The sequence below is a fragment of the Myotis lucifugus genome, unplaced genomic scaffold (genome assembly GCF_000147115.1).
Source record: "Myotis lucifugus unplaced genomic scaffold, Myoluc2.0 scaffold_99, whole genome shotgun sequence".
Taxonomy (NCBI): Eukaryota; Metazoa; Chordata; class Mammalia; order Chiroptera; family Vespertilionidae; genus Myotis; species Myotis lucifugus.
The window spans coordinates 1,282,472-1,310,448 of NW_005871147.1; the positions used below are offsets into that span (position 1 = coordinate 1,282,472).

Here is a 27,977-nt window from a genome sequence, read left to right on the forward strand (position 1 = left end):
AGCATATCACTCAACTACTCTGAACCTAGTATTCCATCTCTTTTGGGAAAACAGCATGCTGTGAAAATTTATGTGTGATCACATAATATGAGAGAGAGAGAAACTTTGATGAGAGAGAGAAGCATCAGTAGGTTGCCACCCACATGCACCCCCACTGGGGATCCAACCTGCAACCTGGGTATGTGCCCTGGCTGGGAATTGAACCTGCCACCTTTTAGTGCATGGGTTGTCACTCAACCAACTGAGCCACACTAGCCAGGGCAATATTTGACTCTTAAGTGAGTATTCTTACCCTACTTTTTGCTTTTCACCTCATTTCTTTAGTAACTAATGATGTTGATTCCATTAGTATATTCATTTGTATATCTCTGACGCTTAACAAAAGCTTTAAATTTTTGTTATAATCCATTTATCTTTGTGTGTGTGTTTCTTTTGGCTTTTTGTGGCATAGCATAAGACACTATTGCCTGACGCAAGTTCATAAAGAATTCACTCCTATGCTTCCCTCTAGGAGTTTTATAGTTTTAGCTCTTAGATCCTTTTTGAGTTAATTTTATATAAGGTGTGAGGTAGGGGTCCAAATCATTCTTTTGCATGTTGTTCCAGCATCATTAATTGAAAATGCTATTCTTTCCCCATCATGTGTTTTAAAATGGAAATGAATATAATTATTTAATGGAAACATCCTTGTTTTTAAAAATTTTGGTGGTTGTATAGGTGATATTTTCTTTGTGCTATTTAAAATTTATTATGAGGTTTATTTTGGTAATTAAAACAAGTAGAGCCCAGCCAGAGTGTATCAGTTGGTTGAGCGTCGTCCTTTGCACCAAAAGATTGAGGGTTCGATTAATGGTTAGGGCACATACCTGGGTTACATGTTATTGGTTGATGTTTTTCTCTCTCTTCCTCCCCCACCCCAGTGTCCTCGGGTGAAGGAATTAAAAAGAGAGAAAAGAAAACAAGTAGAAAATAATCGTCTCTCTTGATCATGCTGATTTACTTAAATTATTATGGCTGCTTTTAGATCAGGGCCAAAAGTGCTTGTTTAATTTTAGGGTTTTGGGTGTGTGTGTGTGTGTGTGTGTGTGTGTTTAAGACAGTGTTTTCTAAGAGTGCTTTCTGTTCCTGGAGTGATACTTTTCAGAGTCAAAGTATGCTATTATAGGAGAAGGAAGAGGAAAGGAAAAACTCCCTTAGAGGCTATTATTGACACTATGCTTTTTATATACATAATAGGGGCCCAGTGCACGAATTCATGCACCTTGAAAGGAACTGTGGGCGCGAGGCTGTGGTGGGCACAGGGGCGGGTCTCTGCCCATCCTCTGACCCCTGCCCAGCTTCTCCGGCCGTGGCCCTCTGTCCCGTCTGCTGGCAGCCCTGCTCCCGCTTGCCACCACTACCACACGCTGACGGTGCTGGCCCTACTCACACCCGCTGATGGTGCAGGGCGATTGGGGCCAGTGCCAGTAGCAGGTGCGAGTGGGGCCAGCGCTGGCAGTGGGTGTGAGAGGTGGCTGCTGGCCCCAATTGCCCCTCAGGAGCAGGGGGAGGTGGAGAAGCCCTAAGGGGCCATTGGGGCTGGCAGCCACCACTCGCACCCACTGACGGATGTGAGCAGCAGCTCCGGCGCCGGCAGCAGGTGGGAGTGCTGGAAGGGACCACGCCACACAGGAGCAAAGAATTTTCAGTAACCACCAGAGGCTCGCCCTGATGACAGTGACCGGCACCCCGCCTTGGTCTGGCGCCGCCGCTCACCTGCTCCACCATCCCGCTGCGGCCAACGCCCACCATGTTCGATGCTCTGCTGCCGAATGCCCGCCATGTTCCACACGTGCCCCCTGGTGGTCAGCACACGTCATAGTGACCGGTTGTTCGTTTGTTCGGTTGTTTTGCTGTTTGGTTTATTTGCATATTAGGGTTTTATTTAGAGAGATTTATTAATCCTTTACATTTTTGCAGGTAGGAAAAAATGAGTACTAGACATAATAAGTGACTTAACCGCCATCACATAGCTTAATAATTAATAGTTAAAACCATGAGGTAGAATCAGGGTTTTATTACTTCAAAGCTTGGGGTTTTCTCTGTTCTTTGTGCTAATTAATACATAGTAAGCAATTCATTGAATGTGTGAATAGGCATAGTTTTATATAGGTGGATGAATGATATAATGGGTGGAGGAACCCTGATGAAAAAATAGATGTTAAAAAATAAAGAAGGTTAGTATGGGAAGTAAAATGACTTGAGGAAACTTCTGAACTTGATGAGAGCAAATATTTAATTGTATTTGTCACTGTATTCAAAGCATGGTAGGCATTATGCATTTCTTTACCTATGAAATATTTAAAACTTGGTTCCAAAAATTTGGCCAAGTGTGGTAAGAAGACAGAAAATAATAGGAATACTGTGAGTTTACTTTATAAAAATGAGGTTTTCCTTCATTTATTTAGTAGACAGAGATAATGTTCCTACAATATCTCAGGTATTGTATGTTCTTACAATATCTCTAGATTTGGCGATAGAGCAGTAAGAAAGACTTCTAGTTTTCCTTTTTCCTGTTTTCCCTTTTAATGAATTGACACTAGTCTGTACTCAAAACTTAAGACTTTATAACAAACTAGAGGCCCGATGCACGAAGATTCGTGCAAGAGTAGGCCTTCCTCGCCCTGACTGGTTTGGCTCAATGGATAGGGCGCCGGCCTGAAGACTGAAGGGTCCCGGGTTCGATCCCAGTCAAGGGCACGTACCTTGGTTGCAGGCACATCCCCGGTGGGGGGTGTGCAGGAGGCAGCTGATCAATGTTTCTCTCTCATTGGTGTTTCTAACTCTCTATCCCTCTCCCTTCCTCTCTGTAATTCAATAAAATATATTAAAAAAACAAAACAAAAGAGTAGGCCTTCCTTCCCCTGGCTGCCGGCACCGGCTTCCCTCCGGCACCCGGGACCTGGGCCTTTGCTCTGGCCTCCACCTTCTGCCTTCTCTCTGGGTTGGAGCCACCTTCTGCCTTCGCTCCAGCCTTTCCGCCCTCCTGTAGCTCCCTCCACCCCCTTCCCCTCCCCATAGCAAACGTCCTGGCCCAGCTGCCACCATCTTTGTCGCATCAATTTGCATATTCCTTCCTTATTGGTTGTGGGCGCCGCCGTCTTTGTCGTGGAGTGAGGGTCAATTTGCATATTCCATCTTTATTAGATAGGATTAGGAATTTTCAATGGTAATACTGTGTCTGATGCCTGTAGGATTGATTTTAGCCCACTGGGTTGCAGTGGAGTGTGAATAGGTTTAATGAATTTATCACAGGATTCCTGGTTAGAGGTAAGATTAGTGTGAATCATGTAATTCTGTTATTTTGTGAGTTCTAATCTTCTATATTGGTGGGCTTTTATGATGATCCTTTGACTCCAGTCCTTGCTGTCGGGTGACGCCTTTGGATCAGGTGAAAAATACTTAATTACCTTTTTATTTGACTTACTATCTTTGAATTTGACTTAGCATTTTTAAAGATATTTGAGCCTTTAGACAAATTTAAATTCAAACAGCCAGGCTTGCTCTTGATTTAGGGACTTGAAGGCTAATAATGTCTTTGTAGTGTGTGAATAATGTTTTTCTGAAGTTAAGGCAGGAGTCAGGAAATGTGAATTCTATTCCTGAATAACTTGCTGTACCTAGGGCAGAGATCACTGAACTAGCTTTAGCAGCCCTTAGCCTCTGTTCATGTCTGAGGGTAGCTAGAGAGCCTGGGGAACTGATTGTAACACACTTTAGCCACCTTTACATCTGGATTTTTCCACTGAAGGATGAGTCATTCTTGTGAAACAGTTTTCAAAACAGGAAGATGGAAGCCATGTTGTCATATTGTTTAAGTGCACACTGAAAAGTTTTATGACAATTGTTTGTATCTAGAGGGGTGAATTCACAATTTTTTCCAATGAATATTGAGTGTCTGCTATATTATAAGGATTTGGAGAGGGAACTCTGAAGATAGCATGCTATTGTTAAACTTTGAGGATACAAAGTGAGATACATAAGTAGTACATTTGACCCTTGAACGATGTGGATTTGAACAGCATGGGTCCACTTACACATAGATTTTATTTTTCAATAAATACTGTAAATGTATTTTTCTTACGATTTTTTAAAAATAACATTTTTCTTTCTCTGGCTTATTTTATTGTACAAATACAGTATAATTCATGTCACAGGATATGTATTAAGGGACTGTTTATGTTATCAGCAAGGTTATGCTATTTGTCATCAGTAAGCTATTAGTAGTTAAGTTTTTGAGGAGTCATAAGTTATACATGGATGTACGGAGGGGAGGGGAGGGGAGGGGACCAATTGGCTGCCTCTGGGATCGAACCTGCAACCCAGGCACGTGCTCTTTGAACAGGAATCAAACCCACTACCCTTCAGTGTGTGAGATCTGATAATCTAACCGTTGAGCAACACCGACCAGGGCAACATGAAATACTATTTTGACTATCAGACATTAGAGAGGATGGGGTTGGGTAGAGAATAAGTAGGTAGAGTAAAAAGGGGATGAAGGGGGACTAGGGGATAGAGATGAGCCAAGGGAGTCAAGTATGAATAGAAGCTCAGAAGATGAGGTTAGCATAATGTTTTGAGAGAAAAGTTTTACAGTCTCACTGTGTAGCATCTGCTTTCTATACCTGATGTTACACTGTACTCTAGCTTTGTTGTAACCCCAACCCCAAATAACAAATGTTCAGGAGAAGTATTTTAATCTGTAAATAATTGAAGAATTGTGATATTTTTCTTTATATTTTTTATACTGTTTGTGAGACTCGATTCCCAGCCCAGAAAATAAAAGTAACCTTGACAAACTAACCCTTGAACATTTTGCTTTGTTTTTAATTTACACAGGTTTAATTAAATTTACACAGGCGATACTGTGTTTTGGCATAATTTGGTCCATAATGACAGTTAAATTGCACTTGTGTTTTGCTTTGAACCTTCTGGTTTTCTTCTATTGGTTTTATTAAATTGTGAAGCCTGAGAGGAAAGGTACTATGTAAATTTAATAAAAAATTTCCCTTCCTCTTTTGTTTCTTCTTTCTGAATATTCTTGGAACTTTCTGGGGACAGAGAACCCGAGTCAGGTGGGCGATGGAAAAGGCCTTTGGATTTGGTTGATAAATGACTAGAAGAAATGAGGGAGGATTGACCTTTGAGCAACCAGTCTATGTAGAGAATTTATGTCATGCATTTTACCATTGAGGATTTCAATTTAAATGTGAGTGTTGATACTGTCAAATTTCTACTTTTTGTGACGCATTTCAATCCTCAGCATTTCTAGGGGAAATTTTTTATTTTAGTAGAAGAGGGTAAAGATTTAGTTTATCTCTAATTACAACTAAGAAGGATGATTATGGGTATGTGAATATGTACATGCATATGTAAAACAAATTTAATTTAATTTTGGTGGTGAATTCATAATAACTGTCAGGTTTTAGGAAAGAAAACTTTGATTAAGAAAAGGAACATTAGCCCTGGCTGAATGGCTCAGTTGGTTGGAACATCATACACCAAAAGGTTGCCAGTTTGATTCCTGGTCAGGGCACATACCTAGGTTGCGGGTTCGATCCCCAGCTTAGGTGTGTATGGGAGGCAACTGATCAGTGTCTCTGTCTGTCTCTGTCTCTGTCTCTGTCTCTCTCTCTCTCTCTCCCCCCATCTCTCTCTCTGCTTACCCCCTTCTCTCTCTCTAAAATAAATTTTTTAAAAAAGAGAAAAGTAATATTTTATTTAAAGTGTGTAGATTAGGAATTCTCATCTTGAAATTGTGGTCTTTTATATGAAGATTACTGTGTGTTATTTTCTGTATTAAATACAGTATCATAATTGACTAGTGTATAGGGTTTTGACCCAGAGAGAGCCTGCAGCACCCAACCTCTCACTGGTTAGTAACTGTTGAGCCTTGTGCATCTCACAGAATGTGTGTGATGAATGGTTTTTTAACTATTGTAGGATCACTTGATGTCTACTCAGTTAATGTGTGAAGGTTTCTCTAGTTTCCCAAGCTAATGTAAGAGATTTAAAAAATGATAAAATTTTTCTAACTCAAGTATGTGTCTTAAGAAATGAAAGTGTTAAGTAGAGCCTAGTTTGCCATAGCCCTGTGGAGAATTGTGAGTCATTATTTTAAAATAACAATACATAGTTTAGGGAAAAAATATTTTCACCCTTAAATTCCATTGGTGTGCCTTTAAACTTCTAGAATGTCTGGGTCAACCCTGTAAGTCCTTGGGTTGTAGCTCTCATTACTCTGAGTAAAATCGAGATGTTACTCTTGTGCTGGTGTTTGTCAACTCCTTTTTCCCTTTATGTTTTATTGTAGAAAATTTAAGCTTACATACAACTGGAGAGAACAGTGCAGTTAAACCCCCATGTGTGTATGTGTGTATCACTCAGCTACAGCAGGCATTAACTCATGGCTATTCTGGTTTTATCTAGACACCCCACAACACCACCACCACCACCACCACCACACACACACACACACACACACACCGATTATTCTGAAGCCAAGTCTATACAACATATTTTTCATCTCTATATATTTCAGAATCTGTCTTTAAAAGATAAAAGTCACATCTTTTTATTTTTAAAAAGTATTCCTTTATTTATTGATAAAGATGTGTAGGAATGAGATAGAGACTATATAGATGGGGCAAAAGAGTAGAGATACAGCACATTCGCCGCCCTCCCGCCTTCCCCATTGCCTTCTCTATACAGATTTCTGGGCCCTCTTCTCTCCCTACCTGTTGAATATTACAGTACTTCAGGGTTTAGTTTTCAAATACCCCCCCCCCTTCCTTATACTCTTCCTGTCCTTTAAGTATCATCCATACACTAATAATTCCAAACTATATTTTTAGTCCAACTATATATTCTTTCTGAAGTTTAGATTCATATCCAATTGTCTGTCTTGTAGGTATTTCAAATTTAGTATGTTAAAGCGGAGTTCTTGATTCCCCTTGCTAAAATCCAGTTTTACTTCTCACCACCCTGCAACTCCTCCTCCCTATCTCCACCTCATTCCTCATTACAGTATGTAATAAAGTCTAGGAGTCCACCTTTGTCTTAGTTTAGGCTGCTATAACAAAGTACCACAGACTTGGTGGCATATAAACAATAGACATTTATTTCTCACAGTTCCAGAGGCTGGACATCGGAGGTCAGGATGCCATTATGGTCAGTTTCTGTGTAGGCTCCATACTGGATTGCACACTTCATACTTCTTTCTCATTATAGTAAAGAGGAAGAGAGAGCTCCCTGAGGTCTCTTATAAGGGCACTAATCCCATTCATAAGAGCTCCACCCTCATTTTATAAGGACCTTGATTCGTATTTAATCATTCCTACTATCAGTCTTTTACATGACTTTCTGGTTCTGTTTCTAAAATATATTTTGATCTGTTGACTTCATCTTCACAACCATAATTATCTCTCCTTGAACTTCTCTTAACTAGTTTCCTTGTATTCACTTTTTCTTCCTAAGTCTGTTTTTTATATTGCAACAAAGTGATCATTTTAAACTTAATGTTACTTTCTTGCTTAAAAACCTTTCATTAGTTTCCATTTGCTTTTAGAATAAAACCTAAACTTCTTGCTATAGCCTTTAAGGCCTTATAAATGCCATTATTCCTGATTGTTTTTTCAGCCTCATACCTTACTATTTTCTTTTTATTTTCTTTATTATTGTTAATCGTCATCTGAGGATGCTTTCCCATTTATCTGTTAGAGAGAGGAAGAGAGAGAGACATTGATGTGAAAGAAACTCATCGATTGGTTGCTGGGCCGGGGAGGAGCCTGCAACCAAGGTACATGCCCTTGATCGGAATCTAACCAGGGACCCTTGGGTCCACAGGCCGATGCTCTATCCACTGAGCCAAATTGGTTAGGGCTGTATTCTGCCTTGTACTCTGGCCCCCTTTCCTTGAACCAATCAAAATCTTTAAGTTACACCTCTTGGACTTACTATTCTCTCTAACATCTTTTCCTCAGCTCTTATTTAGCATGGCTATTTTAGTCTCTTACCCACTACAGTTTTTTGTCTCTCATTCACTACAGTGTAAGCTGTATTGTGGTACTTATCTGTAGCCCACTGCCTAACACAAGGTTCCAAACAGTATTGTGTGAATGAAGATACGTAATAGAGAAGGTAGAAATTAAATAATAAATTTTGTTTTTCTGTTTTCTTCTGGTTCCTTTTTATCTCTGGTACTGGAGTATGCAGAAGGAATACTATTCAACTTGGTTAAATGAATTTGGGATTGAAGGGTGAAGAAAAGAGTTACCCAATTTGTTTACCTAAAATTTTTAGAATTAAAAAATTTATAACACTTATTTTATATTAAAAACACTTTACTATTATCATTGGGCTTTTATAAATCTGTAGCCATTTTAGTGAGTTGATAACTCACTATATAAAAGTAGTAGGCTCTTGAGAATAGTGAGAATAGGAAGATTGAATAGCAAATATTTTCTTATGCTTTTCTTATATTTATGCTGCAAAATTATGCCATACTAATTTCTCTAAGCCGCCCTGACTTCTGTTTCTTCCTATCTCATAATCTGTCTTTATAGTATGTCTTTGTTGTTCTTTTTATATTTGGAGTGAAGAACAAATTATCATCTCTGTTCTGAGCTTAAAGTAGTGGTAATTTCTGGTATGTTTCATAGTAAAATTATTGCAGCTAAAGTGCTGTGATAGAGTAAGAAGACCGGTGTATTTGAGTGAAGTCTTAGGGTGCTTTCAGTACTGCTCCCCTACACCAGTTAGTAGTCCTAGTTCCACTAAGGATTTGGGGATCACATTCTTGGGTTTAAACGTTGACTTTACCACTTAATAATTGAGCAACCTTTGACAAATTATTTCACTCCTCTGGACCTCAGTTTTTCTTCTGTTTATGTGGGGTTTGGGGGGAGGGGCGGCTGGCTGGATTGTTAAAAGGACCTGAGATAACAAATGTAAAGTGGCCAGGCCAGCATAATATCTTGCATATAATGGACCCTAAACAAATGGTCTCCATTGTTGTTATTTTGGACAAGTCACTAAATCTCTTTAGGTTTCTACTTATTTATGTGTGAAATTCGGAGATTTGACTAGAAGCTCCAGCTTTCAAGTTCTTCAACTTTAGTGCTCATCAGAATCACCTGGTTGGGCCACAATTCATTTTATGATTTGGTGTGTCCTGAGTAGAGCATTAGAATGTGGGTTTCTAAAATGTTCCCAGGTGTTGCTGAAGCTGCTGGGGTGGGAAACATATTTTGAGAACCACTAGACTTGATAATCATATAATCCTGCTAGCACTAGGATTAATAGCCAGTATTTGAAACGATGTACCAGCCATTGTACATAGTGCTTTATATGTACTGTATTGTTTGATTCTCAAGGTGATTGGTAGATATTATCCTCTTTTAAAAGGCTAGATAAATTGTTGAAATTCACACAGCAAGTAAATGGCAAAGTTGAGTCTGCATAGACACAAATCACCTTATTGTAGGCTACAAGGTCCTACAAGGATGCAGGTTCTGTTTGCTTTTGTTTACCTCTTTGGTATCATATCATCTTACTACTTTTCCCTTGGCTCACTATGCTCCAACCACACTGGTCGTCTTACTCCACAAGGCAAGTGCATTCCGGTCTGTACACCTACTAGTCCCTCCACCTGGAGAACCTTTCTGCTGATCTCCTGTCGGTTTAGTTCTTCATTCTGCTGTAGAAAGATAAATTAAATTACAATTTTAAAAAAATTTAAATTTTAATCCTCACCTGATCTTTTTATTTGCTTTTTTTAAAAAATCTTTATTGTTGAAAATATTACATATGTCCCCTTTCCCCCCCATCCACCCCCTCCAGCCCACCCCTGCCCTGGGCCCTCACCACCCCACTGTTTGCAACCATGGGTTATGCATATATGCATACCGGTGATATTTTTCCATTGATTTTTAGAGAGAGTGAAAGGGAGGGGGAGAGACAGAGATAGAAACATCGATGTGAAAGAGAGACATCAATTGGTTGTCTCTCGCACTCGCCCCAACCAAGGCCAGGGATTGAGCCTGCAACCCAGGTACGTGCCTTTGCCTGAAACCAAACATGGGACCCTTCAGTCCAAAGGCCAATGCTCTATCCACTGAGCCAAACTGCTGGGTAGGATCACATTACAGTTGTTTTTTTTAAATTGATATGAGAGGGAGGCATGGAGGGAGGGATATGGATATATATATATATATATATATATATATATATATATATATATTTTTTGCGCTTGCCAGCTGTGAGCCCGGCCTCTGGCTGAGCGGTGCTCCCCCTGTGGGAGCACACTGACCACCAGGGGGTCTGTGCACATCATAGCGACCGGTTCTGCCATTTGGTCGATATGCTTATAGCGACCGGTTCTGCCATTTGACGATATGCTTATTAGCCTTTTATATAGGATTGTTGGCATAGGAAGATTCTGAAGAGAACACAGAATTGAACGCCTTTTTAGGAAATCTGGTTGCTCTGTGTCATGATTGGTCTTCTGGTCCTTAGTGTGTCTGAAGAGTGAAAATAACCCTTTGAACTCTGTTATAGGGAAAGTGGTGGTGTTCTCTAAAAGACATTTTATTACATACAGTTTTTGCTGGCTCCCATAATCCTACTATGTCACCAAACTTCCGAGCCAGTTATAAATTACTTCTTGAGCTTCCTGTGGCTTTCCTTTTCTTTATTAGCATGATAATCCAGTTGGATATATTACTTAGAGATTGGGTAATGACCTTGACCAATTTTTTCTTTTTTTAAAGAAATCTTTATTGTTCAGATTATTACAGTTGTTACTGTTTCCCCCCCATAGCTACTCTCCACCACCCCCCCCCCCACTGTCCTTGTCCATAGGTGTATGATTTTTGGCCAAACTCTTCCTGCACCCCTCACACTCCCTTCCACCCTAGAATTGTCAGTCCACTTCCTTTCTATGCCCCTGATTCTATTATATTCACCAGTTTATTCTGTTCATCAGATTTTTTATTCACTTGATTTTCAGATTCACTTGTTGCTAGATGTGTATTTGTTGTTCATAATTTTTATCTTTACCTTTTTCTTCTACTTCCTCTTCTTAAAGAATACCCTTCAGCATTTCATATAATACTGGTTTGGCGGTGATGAACTCCTTTAGCTTTTTCTTATCTGTGAAGCTCTTTATCTCACCTTAAATTCTAAATGATAGTTTTGCTGGGTAGAGTAATCTTGGTTGTAGGTTCTTGCTATTCATCACTTTGAATATTTCTTGCCACTCCCTTCTGGCCTGCATAGTTTCTGTTGAGAAATCAGCTGACAGTTGTATGGGTACTCCCTTGTAGGTAACTAACTTTTTCTCTTGCTGCTTTTAATATTCTCTCTTTGTCTTTTGCTCTTGGCATTTTAATTATGATGTGTCTTGGTGTGGTCCTCTTTGGATTCCTTTTGTTTGGGGTTCTCTGCGCTTCCTGGACTTGTAAGTCTATTTCACCAGGTAGGGGAAGTTTTCTGTCATTATTTCTTCAAATAGGTTTTCAATATCTTGCTCTCTCTTCTTCTGGCACCCCCATAATTCGGATGTTGGTATGCTTGAAGTTGTCCCAGGGGCTCCTTATACTGTCTTCATATTTTTGTATTCTTTTTTCCTTTTGCTTTTTCTGTTGGATGTTTTTTGCTTCTTCGTATTTCAAATCTTTGACTTGATTCTTGGGATCCTCTGGTCTGCTATTGGATCTCTGTATATTATTCTTTATTTCAGTCAGTGTATGCTTAATTTCTAATTGGTCCTTTTTCATATCCTTGAGGGTCTCACTATATTTCTCGGAGGTTTCTAGAAGATTCTTGAGTAGCCTTATAACCGTGGTTTTGAACTCTATATCCAGTAGTTTGCTTTCCTCCATTTCTTTCATTTGTGACCTGTTTCTTCGTCTCCGCATTTTTTATGCTTCCCTGTGTTGGTAGAGTGGCTTTCTGTGCTAGGTGTCCTATAGGGCCCAGTGGCTCAGCCTCCCTAATTACCTGAGGTGGATACTCTTGGTGCACCCCTTTGTGGGCTGTGTGCACAGTCTTGTTGTAGTTAAGCATTGATTGCTGTTGGTATCACTGGGAGGAATTGACCTCCAGGCCAATTGGCTGGGAGGACCAGTTGTGTCTACAATGGGAGAACTTCTGTGCTGGAGACACCCTTATGGGGCAGGACTTGCTTTAGTGGGGCTTTGGCACTCACTGAGTCTGCCCCCTGAGTGTGTCTCTTATGGATGTGAAGAGTTGTAATTGGATGGTCTCACTCTGACCACTGGGTAGGCTGACTCTTGGATCTTCAAGGGGGTGCAAAGTCACCCACTGCCTGAGGCCACCCTGCAGGAGCTACAGAGAGATTTGCAGAATCTTCCTCTTTGTTTGGGGTTTGGAGGTGCCCAAATGAGGCACAGCTGTGAAGTAATTCAGGCTGCTGAGGAGCCTTAGGCCTTTTGACCCAGCTGCAGTTTGACAGGTTTTTAGGCGGAGAAAGGCCAGGCTATTAGTATGCAAAAGCCTTTGCGCACAGCTTGGGTGGTGGTGTAAGTTGTATGGGGTGTGGTCTCAGGGAGTCACGGGGCGGTGCAAACAGCAATTGTTGCCGTCAGCCCTCCCGGATAGGTCCCTGGGTCTCTATGTCCCGTCCCCCGTCCCCCGTCCCCCGTCCGTCCCCCCCCCCCCCCCCCCCAGGAACAATGAACGCTGCAAACACCTCTGCGAGAAAGTTGCCCTCACTTCCCTGCCTGATGCCAGACAGTCCAGTTTCTCTCTGTATGAGTCTGGGTCCCCAGATTCTTGCCCAGAACTGGATTTTAGAGCAGTTGGGAACTTGTACCTCCCTCCCGGTTGAAAAAGACAACAGCGTACCCAGCTCCAGCCCCTTTCGCGTGTGCCTCTGTACCTCCCACACTTGCACCTCCTGCCAGACTCAATGCGCTTTTCTCTTTCTTTCTAGTTGTAGAATTTCCACTCAGCCAGCCTTCCCTTGGTTCTGGATGCTATTCATTTTGTCTTTTAGTTGTAGTTTTAATGTGGTTGTACGTGGCAGCAAGCTCAGGTGTTTACCTGTGCCGCCATCTTGGTTCCAATTTTTTAAGGAAAGATTATATATTGTTGGGCAATTTTTGTTGCATAGTAGAGCCAGGAACATTTTCATATTAATTTTTTCTACTTATCAAAGGAGATAAATATCCAGGCTATTTATGTATTTATTTTTAGGATACTCAAATGTCTTGGAGAAAAGGACTTTGGAAAACTGAGGCTTAAAACTCATTTAATTTGAAGTTGAAGAAAAGTTATTACAGTTCTTTTTTTTTTTTTAAGATATTTTTATTGATTTCAGAGAGGAAGGGAGAGGAAGAGATAGAAACATCAATGATGAGAGAGAATCATTGTTCGGCTGCCTCCTGCACACCCCACACTGGGGATGGAGCCCACAACCCGGGCATGTGCCCTGACTGGGATCGAGCCGTGACCTCCTGGTTCATAGGTCGACGCTCGACCACTGAGCCACACCAACTGGGCATTACAGTTCTTATTAGGTAAATATTTTCAGATTTTAAGTCCCCTTTTCTTTATTTAGCTAAAATTTTCTACTGATAGGGACTCCTTGATATTGTCCAGAACTCAATATGCTTTATATATTAATTATAAGAATTTCAGTTTTGACTAAGAAAAGCAGTGTGGACTAGTGGAAAGAATTCAGACTACTACTTTTTAAAAAATATATTTTTATTGATTTCAGAGAGGAAGGGAGAGAGAGAATCAGTGATGAGAGAGAATCATTGACTGGCCGTCTCCTGCCCGCCCCATACTGGGGGGATCAAGCCCACAACACGGGCAAGTGCCCTGATGGGGAATGGAACTGTGACTTCCTGGTTCATAGGTGGATGCTCAACCACTGAGGCACACCTGCCAGGCCAGGCTTCTTCTTTTAAAAACAGCTTTATCCTATATAATAAAAGCGAAGTATGCAAATTGTGCCCTCAAATGGAGTTCTTCCGGGAGTTCGACCTGGTGGCAGGGGTGGGGCCGGCCAGGGGAATGTAGGGAGGCCCTGGCCAGCAGCCGGCAGCCGCTAGGGCCTCTGGTTGAGGTATATTTTAGAATGCAGATTTTTGAGTCAGACTGAGTTTGAATTCCTATTGGTACAGTCAGCTGTGTGACTTTGTCCAAATTGCTTAGTCTGAATAGCCTTGGAAAACAATATTCACTTTGTTAGATTGTTTCTAAGTTTAGAAAACTATATATGTCAAGTACCAGGCCCTTCAGGTTTCAAAAAGTGGGAACTATTTTTAATATTACTAATAATACTGGCATCTCTTTCTGTTCTTTCGGATTTTAAAGCCTGGGGACTGAAATGTAATGGACAGTAGTGAAGGTAAACCTGATATTACTGAACACAACCACACAAACTGGTCTGAAGGGTAGAAGTGTCGGTTCAACTACATTGTTCTTTAACTCATCTTTTCCTAATCAGTGCACTCTTAGTAAAAGTTGGTTTTATGGTATTACTGACTAGGGTTTCCTTTTTCCGCTCATTTTATAAGATGTTTCCGTTGAATGTAGGGCTTGATACTTAATGAGTATAAATTGTTTGATCAGGATGGATAAATTCACTATTGCTAACCATACTTGTAGTTGATAGAAGATTCTCCCCCCATTTTTTTTTAAGTCCTCACCCAAGGATATGTTTTTAATTGATTCTAGAGAGGAAGGAGGAGGGGAGAGATAGAGAAACATTGTTGTGAGAGAGAAACATGAATCGGTTGCCTCCTGTACAAACCCGACTGGGGATTGAGACTGGGACTCTTTGGTATATGGGACGATGGTCTAACCAACTGAACCATACCAGCCAGAGCCTTCCCCCATTTTTTAGAAATGTTCCATATTTTACAATGAGAATACTTGCTTATCTTTAAGTATGTGTGGTTAAATTAATCTTTGTCTATATCAGTGGTTCTCAACCTTCCTAATGCCTCAACCCTTTAATACAGTTCCTCATGTTGTGGTGACCCCCAATTTCATTGTTACAAATCGCACATAATTAAAGCATAGTGATTAATCACAGAAACAATATGTAATTATATATGTGTTTTCCGATGGTCTTAGGCGACCCCTGTGAAAGGGTCGTTCGACCCCCAAAGGGGTCGCGACCCACAGGTTGAGACCCTCTGGTCTATATAATAGCAGCCTAAATATGTTTGTTACCCGTGAATCTCTTCCTGCCTGGTATACTTAGTGGCTATATATGGGATTAGAAAATCGATGGGAAATTTCATGAAAGCAGAAGCCCAACCTCTCAGACGAGCACATTTTTCCTAATAGAGGAACTTGAAGTCTTTAAGAGAGTAAAGGAACTATTGTATTTACAGAATGAGTCACTGAATTGTTGAGAATTTGGGACTTTGTTTAGACTGTAGTGTGCTAGCAGCTATATTCTGGTTTTAATTTCCGAACAGTATTCATTATATTACCTTCAGCACCCATTATTTATTGTTGAAGGTCAGGTACATGTTAGTTGCTGCAGAGAACAAAATCAATCCAGATTCCTGCCCTTGTTTTCTAGATGGAGGTCAGGACAGTAAATAAGTAGAATATGTTTTATGTTAAATGGCGATAAATGCTGTGGAGAAAAAAATGAAGCAGATGAGGGATAGGAATGTAGAGAAGGAGGGGATGCAATATTAAATAGTGTGTTAGGCATGGGGATCTGTGGGGAAGACATTTTGGGCTGGGAGTAGTGGATGACAGCAGGTGCAAAAAAACCACAAACAAAAAGGACAAAACCTGCATGGAAGTGTAACTTCAACAGGGAGAGGGAACTAGTAGGAGGTAAAGTCAGAGAGGGAAAGGAGTAGGTGGAGATAATAGGTCATATGAAAACTGATAGATTATTATAAAGATTACTAGAGGCCCAGTGCACAAAATTCTTGCAGGGTAGGATCCCTAGGCCTGGCCAGAGATCAGGGCTGATCTGTGGGGCATTCGGGGGGCCCCCCCTGGCACCTACTTTGGAGGTGACTGGCGGGGTGATTGTGGATGACGCTGCCTGCTCGCCGGCGGTCGCCTCCCTCTCTGGGGCGACCAGCGGGGTGATCAAGAGCTCCTGCATTGAGCATCTGCCTCCTGGTGGTCAATACACATCATAGCGACCAGTCGTTCCACCAGTCGTTCTGTCGGTTTGCATATTAGGCTTTTATTATATAGGATAGCTTTTACTATGAGGTAAAAAGCCTGTGTCAGCCCAGCCGATGTGGCTCAGTTCTTGAGTGTTGACCTATGAACCAGGAGGTCGAGGTTCAATTCCTGATTAGGACACATGCCTAGGCTCAATTCCCGGTGTGGGGTGTGCAGGAGGCAGCCAATCAGTGATTCTCATCATTGATGTTTCATAGCTCTCTCCCTCTCTCTTCCTCTCTGAAATCAATAAAAATATATTCAAGAAAAAGAAAAGCCTGTGTCAACCTTTGAATAGAGGAGTAACATGATCTTCTCTGGTTTGAAGGAAACAGTGACTGCTATGGAAGAAGCTGGGAAACAAGATAAACTGGGGGCTATTATAATATCCTAGTGCAGCGGTTCTCAACCTGTGGGTTGCGACCCCTTTGGGGGTCGAATGACCCTTTCACAGGGGTCACCTAAGACCATCGGAAAACACATATATAATTACATATTGTTGTTATTAATCACTATGCTTTAATTATGTTCAATTTGTAACAATGAAAATACATCCTGCGTATCAGATATTTACATTACAATTCACAACAGTAGCAAAATTACAGTTATGAAGTAGCAGCGAAAATAATTTTATGGTTGGGGGTCACCACAACACGAGGAACTGTATTAAAGGGTCGCGGCATTAGGAAGGTTGAGAACCACTATCCTATTGAGAGAGGATGGTAGCTTGGGTCAGGGTGGTGGTGGTAGAGTTTGTGAGAAGTAATGTATGATTCTGGATATACCTATGACAATACTGCCTAACTCAATGCTATTACTAAAAACTTACCTATAACATTACCCCCCCACCCCCATTTTCTATCCTAAATTCTCTGTCTCTTTTTTTCTTAGTTGTATTATATACCTGCGTTTGCCTAAAAAATTAGAGGGAAGCCAACAGATAAAATCTTTGTTGTAAGGGCAGAAATGCTAAGGCAATTGTAAAACATACAGACACAGCTTTTTAAAGTTTCTCCAGGTTACTTTCGCTTATTTTTAAATTTTACAAAAAAGTGTACTGTAAGTTACTTTATTGGACTTAGATTTTCAACATTATTCCTAGAATTCATCTGTGTTATTTTATGTAGCTGTAGTTCATTCATTACTCACTGACTCATTGAGCAAGTATACTGTAATTTATCTATTCTCCTCTTGGTGTACATTTGGATTTTCCCCTTTTTAAAAAAATATGTCCAGTGCTATTATTCTGAACATTTTTGAACATGCCTCCTGCTACATTTGGGCTAAAAGGATTTTTGGGTCTATATCCATGAGTAGAATTGCTGGGTGGGCCCCAACTGCTTTGGCTCAGTGGATAGAGCGTTGGCCTGCGGACTGAAATGTCCCAGGTTCGATTCCGGTCAAGGGCATGTACCTTGGTTGCGGGCATATCCCCAGTAGGGGGTGTGCAGGAGGCAACTGATAGATGTTTCTCTCTCATCGATGTTTCTAACTCTCTATCCCTCTCCCTTCCTCTCTGTAAAAAATCAATAAAATATATTTTTTTTAAAAAAGTCCCGGGTTCGATTCTGGTCAAGGGCATGTAACTTAGTTGCAGGCTCGATCCCCAGTAGAGGGTGTGCAGGAGTCAGCTGATCGATGTTTCTCTCTCATCGATGTTTCTAACTCTCTAGTCCTCTCTGTAAAATCAATAAAATATATATTTTTTTAAAAAGAATTGCTGTGTGGTAAAGTATGCAGATTTCAACTTGGTTGGATAATGACTATTTTTATTTTGTGTTGCTGCTTAACAAGCCACCTCAAACTGAATGAGTGGTATAAGACAAGCTATATTTTATTTTTCTCATAGATTCGTTGGGTGATAATTCAGGGGACAGTTGGAGTGGCTTATCTCTGTTTCAGGATGTCTAAGGCCTCAGGTTGGGAAGATGCAAATACTTCCAAGATGGCTTCCTCCCTCACTTGTGTGGCATCTTGTTGGGGATGTCTAGAGGACTTTGCTCAACTGGGCATCCCTGGCAAAGTGTGCCTACACTTGGACTCTTCATCATAACAGCCTCATGGCTGTCAGATTCTATATTTAGCAAAACAAGGATAGAAGCTGCCTGTTCATTTATAAACTAGTCTGGGTAGTCACCTAGTGTCACTTCCATCAGATTCTATTGACTAAAGTAGTCAGAAGCTATCTCAGATTCAAGGGGAAGAGACGAGAACACCGCCTCTCAATGGGAGGAGTGTCAAAGAATTTGCAGCCACCTTTAAAATTTAAAAAAAATTTTTTTAACACCTTTTTGTTTTGTTTTTGTACAGAAAGGAAAGGAGAGAGATAGAGAGTTAGAAACATCGATGAGAGAGAAACATTGATCAGCTGCCTCCTGCACACATACTGGGAATGTGCCCGCAGCCAAGGTACATGCCCTTGACCGGAATCGAACCTGGACCCTTCAGGCCACAGGCCGACGCTCTATCCACTGAGCCAAACCAGTAAGCACTACACCTTTTGTTTTTTATTTTCAATTTTTAGAGAGAGAGGAAGGGAGAGGGAGAGAGAGTGAGAAACATCAAAGTAAAAGAGAAATATTGATCAGTTGCCTTCCTTATGTTCCCCAACTGGGATATCAAACCCACACCTGAGTATGTGCCTTGACCGGAATTATACTGGCCACTTTTCTGGGCATGGGACAGTGCTCAACCAACTGAGCCATACCCGATAGGGCAAATTGTTCTAAACTTTATCTGATCAGAATCTTTTTGTATGTTGTCATTTATAACCTTCTTCTTTGAAGGAATTAACATCTGTTAAAATGCGGAAGCAATTATCTGATGAACTTCAATGGGATTAAGACTTGTTTTTTGGAAGCTAGTTACGTATTGACTCAGTTGACTGTCAGTCAAGAGTCTAATGCAGCCGTGGGGATCCGGCCCATTTGAAATGAATAAAACTAAAAAAAAAAAAAGACCGTACCCTTTTATGTAATGATGTTTACTTCGAATTTATATTAGTTCACACAAACACTCCATCCATGCTTTTGTTCCAGCCCTCTGGTCCAGTTTAAGAACCCATTGTGGCCCTCGAGTGAAAAAGTTTGCCCACCCCAGGTCTAATGACTTACTTAGGCATTGCTTTCATTATCTAATTTTAAAGTGATTTGCACGTTCTTTAAAAACATTTCAGTCAAGAATTATCATTGAGTCCTGGCTGGTGTGGCTCAGTTGGTTGGGCATCATCCCCATGTATGTTTTTCTTTTTATATGGTTCCCGCTTATTTCTAAAAATAGATATTATGCTTAATTTTATATATTAGAAAATTTTCAAACATGGTAGTACTGTTCACGCGGTGTTATTTCTGAGTCAGTAAAGTAGTTAAATTTTTAAGACATTTGAGTCACAGTTACCTGGTCAATTAGTTAATGAAACCAAAATAATTTTTAAAATTCGAATGTAACTTAGCTAATGTCTTCAGACCAGACTCTGAGAGTTTTTTCTATGTTTCCTTTAAGAGCTTGACTGACTGAATTGACTTATGACTCTGGGAAAGTCATTTACTCTTTTGGGTCCCATTTTTTTTTTTTAAATATATTTTATTGATTTTTTACAGAGAGGAGGGGAGAGGGATAGAGAGTTAGAAACATCGATGAGAGAGAAACATCAATCAGTTGCCTCTTGCACTCCCCCTACTGGGGATGTGCCCGCAACCAAGGTACATGCCCTTGACTGGAATCGAACCTGGGACCCTTGAGTCTGCAGGCCGAGGCTCTAGCTGCTGAGCCAAACCGGTTAGGGCTGGGTCCCATTTTAATCATTTAAAAATTGAGATGCTTAGAGAAAATCTTGAACGTTTCTTTGGGTTTTAAAAGTTTTTGGCATGTTTTGGGAGGGTAACTAAGATTTAGATTTGGCATCAAGATCCTAGTCTATATCAGTCTAATTATTAAATAAGGGAGAGAATTTTACTGAAGCATCTGGAGTGAATTGGATCTTGCAGGTAGCTATCTAGTCCTCTCACCCCAGTATAAATTACAGCTGTACATACAGGATGTACTTCATGCTGATGGTTGTAAGTTCATCACATCTTGTAAAGAAAGAACCTTGTAAGGTTTTTTTAGTCCAACTCACTAAATTTATAAATGACATCTGTGGCTTTAAGGTCTGTCTTAAGCATGATCTACAGTAAGATACACAGTGTATGTGACTCATTCTACTTGCAGGTGAATCTGAAGACCCACTGGCTTACATATGCCTAACTGAAAAGTTACTTACCCTTACTGCATATATACTAGTACATATTACATACCCTAATATTTTCTGTTGTCTTCTTTCTTCTTCTTTCTCCTTCTCCTTCTTCCTTCTTCCTTCTCCCTTCTCCCTTCTCCCTCCTTCTTCCTTCCTTCTCCCTTCTTCCTTCCTCCTTCCTTCCTCCTTCCTTCTTCCTTCTTCTTCTTTCTTCCTTCCTTCTTCCTTCTTCTTCTTCTTCTTCTTCATGATGTTGGGTCACAGTCTGAACTTCTCCCTTGCCACTCACCTTATTATGAAAGAACCTTAAGACTTTTCTGGCTTCTTAGCCAAAAAGCCAACAAAACATGTAGGACCATGAGGTGCCAAAAGGAAGTGTTTACTTGGGAAAGGTAAGGTTTTATACTTATCAATGGCTCATATAAAACAGGGTTCCCACCTTTGCTATGAGGTACTTGATGTCATCACTCAAAGCCTTGGCCAATTCTGTTACGATCCATGGAGCACAGAAGTTACAGCAACTATTTAACTGCCATCCAGGCAACCACCAGGGGAACTGAGCCAGTAGATTGAGAGATGATGTCTCTGTTGAAGGATAGTCCCTAAATCATTGTTGTTATGTGTATTATGTGAATGACAGGCTAATACAATTCTTCATCCACAGAGTTGGTAAGAAAAATACACTCCGAATGGAACCAGTAAGACTCATCATTCGCTCAGAAGATAAATTGCAATCATTTTTTGACCTAGAGTAATGGTCTCTTTCTGATTTGTGTGTGTGTGTGTGTGTGTGTGTGTGTGTGTGTGTATACACACATTTCTTGGAAGGATAACCACTCAATTAAAAACATAGACTTGGAAAAATAAAAAATAAATGAAATAGGGTTCCCATTGACATTTTGTTGTGGAGACTTTCTATGTATTGTAGTTAAGCAGCATTATTGGCCTCTGCCCACTAAAAATGCCAGTATGGCCTGTCCATATATACCTTGCTGAGCATGCTTTAATTTGATTCAGAATAAAAGACACTTGGTTTCAGTTTTCTGTTTCTCAAGTGTGTTTAAAGAATACATATTTACCAAAACAAATGTTTGTCATTAAATGGAAGGGCAGGGAATACCTTTTGGTGGCTGAAAGCTGAATTAGTTCTGCCAGAAGTTAGAGCAGCAGCAGTTACTTCAACTAATTATTGTAATGCTAGGCATTATAATATGTATCACTGCTTGCTGTATCTCTCAGTTGTTAGGGCAGTGAAAATGCCTGTCTTTGTGCCTTCAGTAAGTTTTTACTATAAGCTAGTCAGTCTCTGGGCTGACTAGTTCATTCAAAAGTATTTCTTCTCTCTCTCTCTCTCTCTCTCTCTCTCTCTCTCTCACACACACACAAACACACACACACACACACACACAAATTATTTCTTAAAATTTTGAGTTCTTTTTTTAGAGGTGGGGTGGGAGCAGATTGATATACTATTTGGTAAAGAAGAACCTGACAGAATAACTTTCAAGTTCATATGAAGGAATGGTCAAAGTTGCAAAGAAAACTTTGAAAGAGAGTATCTTCTGTATATCACATAATTCAGGGTTCTAACTATTAGTAAATGGTTTGAAAGTGTGTGAATTGAGATGTGAGGATTTTATGTCATAAAACCCTCAGTAAGTAAGCATCCATTCAAGTTGTGTGTGATTGGTGTTAAGAATATGGGTGAAAATACTTTGCTGGCAGTTTTCACTTTGTAATACAGCTTTATTTTCCCTGGTCATATGTATGTCTGGATTAAGAGTGTGGAATATAATTTTGTGTAACCCATTTTGGGAAAAAGAGAAAAGAGTGTTTTATGAGATCAATTGGCACCAAATGAGAAAGGGGTTAGAATCACTGTAGTATTACTTTGGTTTTTATCTATTGTAAGGAAAAGTTAGGATCATGGTTATAACTTCTATCCTCTTTCCCTTCCTGTTTTTCTCCCTTACAAGTATCTGAACACCTACCACATGCCAGATATTGTTTATGACACCAGAAATGTGATAATGAACAAGACAAAAATCCCTGCTGCTCTCATGGAGAGGGCTCTAGTGGGGGAAAAAGACAATAAGTAAGATAGATAATTAAAATATTTTATATGTAAGTTCTAATCATAAAACCAGGAGGGGAGAGAGAGGGAGAGAGAGAGAGCACGCGCGCGCATTGGGGGATGAATGAGTGTGTGTTTGTGTGTTGGGGAAGGGTGAAGGATTTCAGTTTTAAGGATAGTCATGGGAAGGCCTCATTGAAATGACTTTTGAGGAAAAAACCTGAAGAAAGTGAGGATGTCTGCCTTGAGAATACCAAGTAAAAGGCCTGTGGTCAGTAGCTTGCCTGGCATGTCAGTGAAGCAGTGGCTCAGTGGAATGAGCCTTGAGGAGAATAGGAGATATAACTTGGATTTTAGAGATAATGGGAGGAGAGAAAATAGATTGTCGGGGTCCAGCCCCAGCAGGTCCAGGGGTCCCCAAAGGTGTGGACGGAGTCGGCGAAGAAGGAATGACACGGAGACAGCGTTCAGTTGATCAGCAGCCTAGCCAGGATCTCTAGCCAAGCTCTGGTCAGGATCTCCAGCGAAGCTCTGGTTCTAGGTTCTCTTGCCAAGTTCTGTAGTCAGGTTCTGTCCAGGATCTTTTGCCATGTTCTCTCACTAGGTTCTCTCTCTAGGTTGTCTCTAGGTTCTGTGTCTAGGTTCTGTTCTGTTGTCTTGTTACATCTGTATTTATACCAGTTGATTTTAATCCTGTCAATTTCTATTCCAAAGGTTAGGGCGTTGTTTCTTATCTCCATTCCAGGGAGTAAAGATTATGTAGCTTAAGCGTGATTGTTCTTAGTTAAAATGATTAACTACCCGCCTGGCACTTAGTTAAGGGGTTTTATTCCCTCCCTAACTTCAGGGAAAAATTCCTACCTGGGGAAACATCCTTTCTCAGAGAGGTGACCCTGGTTAAAACACATAGCGCCAAGAAGGGGAGCAAACATATTAAAACAGTATGCCATATACACCAGGTCCCTTGAAACATGCTGTGCAGACTTTTCTTCTCTGCAGCGACTGTGTCAAGCAGCAAGGATGGACCGGCTCCCGGCAATAGATATAATGAATATTTTTGTTATAAAAAGGAAAGAGAGAAATGGAGTAAGAATGTTTCCCCTGGCCTCATTTCCTATTTTTTGAATATGTTTTTATTGATTTCATAGAGGAAGTGAGAGTGAGAGGGAGATAGAAACATCAATGATGCCCTAGCTCGTTTGGCCTATGGACTGAAGGGTTCGATTCCGATCAAGGGCCCATGCCTGGGTTTCAGGCTCGATCCCCAGTAGGAGGCATGCAGGAGACAGTCGATTCTTTCTCATCATTGATGTTTCTGTTTCTCCCTCTCCATTCCTCTCTGAAATCAATAAAAAAATATTTTAAAAAAGAAACACCAATGATAGAGAATCATTGATCAGCTGCATGCGCCCACACTGAGGGTTGAGCCTGCAACCTGGGCAATGCCATGACTGGGAATCAAACCGTGACCTCCTGATTCATAGGTCACGCTGGCTGGGCTCTTATTTCTTATTGTTAGTTGAACCCTTGTTCCATCTCCTTTGTAGTTGCTGCAGGGTTTGCGTGGTATTGTGGGACCAGGGGAGCGAAGAGCCAATCCGGACAGCTTTCTGTTGCTAGAGTGAAAGTCAGGAAATGCCGTGCCTGGGTTACCTTCTATTGAATGGGATTTTTAAAAATGCCCTGTCACTATGGTGTTCTAGTCCTGAGGTTCCTTATCAGTTCACCTTTCTCTTAAGATGTATTCTTTGTTTCTAAACCATCAGAAGCTCAGTAATATTTCTGAAAGTATGGTCTTACATACTTCTTGCATAAGAACTATCTAAGAGGCTTATTCATGCAGGTCCTCAGGACTTCAATTCTCTGGTATTTCTTATACAAACTGAAGTTGTAACATTACTCCTGGAGGTTGAGCATTGATAAGACATGTTGTTTGTTCTTTGATCTTTCAGTACCTGCCTAAGCAATAGTAGTAACTAAGTGGCAGGGCCACAATTTGGAGTTCAGTGTTCACTGACTCCAACACCATATTCTTTACAACAAGCTATATTTTATTTCTAAAGTGAGAAAAAAATGTTTCTTTATAGGGATTCTGTTAATATACAGTTAATCTATTCAGTTAAATACAAAGATTTCTTTGTTCTAGAGATAGCCAGAAACTAGTTTTCATGGAATAAGACGAGCTGGCGTGCTCCCTCCCCCTTCCTCCTCCCTGTCAATATGTACATTGTACTTTTCTACTCTTTCACTCTCTTTTAAGGAGCCCAGGGCTTGGGAGTTGGCAAATGGTGAAGAGAGGAGGATTGTTTTATTTCTATCTAAATTGTGATGTTTGTGAGAAGCTTTAAGTTGGAAGATGTGATCCTTGTCAGTCTCTTGCTTAGGTGAGTGAACTGGATAAAATAATAGCTGTTCTTTAATTTATGGCTATTGAGTGACTGGAATTATTTAACTATTTAGGGGTTTCAAAGGAGGAATTAATCTCACATACAGAATGTCAATATTTTAACCTCAGTGTGATTTATTTATTTTTTTTTTAAAGGGTCTAAAGTGGAATCCACTCTAAAAAGATGAACTCTCAAGGCAGAAAAATGGTTGGTTCAATCTGGAGGAGCCACTCTGGAGTAGCAGTTCTTTGAATAACTGAGAGCCTTTCAGTATTAACTTTGTCATTTTGCTTTATTCTTGCAATATAACAGAGTTCTACTCAGTAACTAGGCCCATTTTTGTTCTGAATCTTCATGCTTAGATTCCATGTCCAGTCCTATAGCCAGACAAGAAGAACTATAAGCCACTTGCATCTTTTTTTCTCATGCCGTAGTTTTCTCCATCAGAACACTTCATTGTGTTTTCTTAACAGTTTGAAATTTAAGCGGTACAAACAGCTAAACACATCTTAGATTTTTCATATTTCCTAGGAATTACATCTTTAAGATAATATTATTTTTTAAAATATATTTTTATTGATTTCAGAGAGGAAGGGAAAGGGAGAGAGAGAAACATCGATGATGAGAGAGACTAATTGATTGTCTGACTCTTGTACGCCCCACACTGGGGATTGAGTCTGCAACCCAGGCATGTGCCCTTGACCAAAATCGAACCTGGGACCCTTCAGTCTGCAGGTTGATGCTCTGTCCACTGAGCCAAAGCGGTTAGGACCAAGATATTATTGACAGTTGATTTACATTTAAAACACATGGCAGGTAGTGTCCCTAAGAAGACATAGATAATTTAGTTGAAGACCAGTCAGATATATATGCCAGGACTTGGAAATACACAACATATAAATAACAAAATAAGAGGATCACAATGAGCTTGAAGAAAATGAAGTAATGAATTATGAGGTACAATTCACCAGGAGAGACTTTCCCAGAGGAAGGTGGGTTTTAGGGATAAAATTAGTTCTGGATATTTTCAAGTTAGAGGCATATATAGGGTATGACAAACAGATTGGCCTGAGTATTGCAGAGGGGATTATTTTAATATGCTTGGTAGATTATATATTATGTATATATTACCCTGGTTGTTTTTTTGTTTTTGCAATTTTATAACTTTATTTGACAATCAGTTCTCATCCACATTAACTGTTTGCAGGTTTTTGAAAGTGGTTACAGGTACATAGGTGATCAATGTATATAGAGCTTGTTTGGTGAATCTTCATCCTCATTACAATTTTCTGGACAACTGTACCCAGATACGAAATGGAACGTTCCTTATTCCTTTGGCCCAGACAGCTTTGTTCAGCCTGGTGTTAATGCCTGCATCATGGAGTTTCCATCTCCTTCATGGATCTCCTTGAGTGTCTGAGTGGCATGCTTCTTGAAACCCACACCGTGGGTGTGCTTGTGAATGTTGATGGTATTCTCTGGTCACCACCTCATTGATGGCAGAACAGCCCTTCTTCTCACCACCTTTCTTTGTGGGAGCCATTATGCCCTGTCCAAGTTGAAAAGAAAAAATGTTACCATGTTTAACAAAAAATTGACAGGTGGTCATTGAGAAGTGTTTGTTGAAATACCTTAAATAATTATTTAAAGGTTGGGTGTGTTTTAGTACATAGTCTTACACATGTAAAAATTAAATGTACAAAAGTACAAATAATTTATGAGCTGCTCTACAGAACACTAAATAACAAACTAAAGGTAGTTTAGAAGCGTGTCTGTTTATAAAGTTCAAAAGTGTAGACTTTGAGACAAGGATTTAATTGGCAAAATCCACATTGTGAGGAATTCTAAAGGACAGATAACTCTGTTTTCTACTACAAATAAATTGCAAGGGGGAAAAAGAGGAAATTTGTTACAAATTTGAGATGTATTAACTAAATACAGCGTGTGGATCTTATTTAACTTTTAATTTCGACAAACCAATTGAGACAATCAGGAAATTTGACTGATGTTTGACATTAAGGAATTAGTGGTTTTTAAATGATGAAAGTATGTATACATTTTAAGTAAACTTAACTTTTCAGAGGTACATATGGAAATATATACAGATGTAATGATCTGATGATAGGGATTGGCTTCAAAATTAAATCTATGGATTTGAGGGATAGATGTTATAGATGAGGTTGGATGGTCAAGAGTTGCTAGTTATTGAAGTTGCTTGATGGTTATGTGAGAGTTTGTTGTAACTTAGTTTGTATTTGAAATTTTTTATTTATAAAGAGTCCAAGATAAATGACAGAATATGGGCCAAGATCAGGACAGCTTATATTGTTTCATGAAGGTGCCCTGGCCGGTGTGTTCAGTGGTTAGAGTTTTGCCCTGCACACTGGGTCTTGGGTTTGATTCCCAGTCAAGGGCACATACCTGGGTTGCAGGTCAGATCCCCACCCCTGGTTGGGGTGCATTCAGGAGGCAACGAATCCATGTGTCTGTCACATTGATGTTTCTCTCTCCACCTGTTCCTCCCTCCCTCCCTTTCTTTCCCCTCCCTCCCTCCCTCCCTCCCTCCCTCCTCCCTCCCTCCCACCCACTCTTTCTTAAAAAAATTCAATGGAGAGCTTGCTTCGGCAGCATATATACTAAAATTGGAATGATACAGAGAAGATTAGCATGGCCCCTGGGCAAGGATGACACGAAAATTTGTGAAGCATTCCATATTAAAAAAATAAATCAATGGAAACAATGTCCTCACTCCTTGGGTGAGGCTTAAAAAAAATTAAAATGAAAAATGTTAACTTGTATTACAGATTTTATATGATCTGGCCCTATCTACCTATATCCAGTGTGAACCTCAGTGCATGCTTTACCTTGTTCACTCTCTGAGCTCCATCTCCATCACCTGTATACACGTCATTTCTTCCTAAAACACACCACAATTTCCAGTATTTTCTATGTCTCTCCACATTCCCTACTCCTCATCCCAGGCAAATTTGCCTATCCAAAGTCCTAATTTATTCTTTGGAGCTCAGATTAAATGTTTATAGCACAGAGAAGTCGTCCAGATTCT

The 27,977-nt window shown here is 40.2% G+C and overlaps 1 protein-coding gene and 1 non-coding gene across 9 annotated transcripts in view; both read left to right on the plus strand.

Moving 5' to 3' along the window:
- The window catches only part of KANSL1 (KAT8 regulatory NSL complex subunit 1), a 155,298-nt gene that overhangs the window by 68,289 nt on the left and 59,032 nt on the right, over positions 1-27,977 (plus strand). The gene's annotated exons all lie outside the window — the stretch shown is intronic.
- On the plus strand, positions 27,530-27,632 carry LOC111826726. The gene has a single exon (XR_002830103.1). It is a non-coding gene; the product is annotated as a U6 spliceosomal RNA (small nuclear RNA).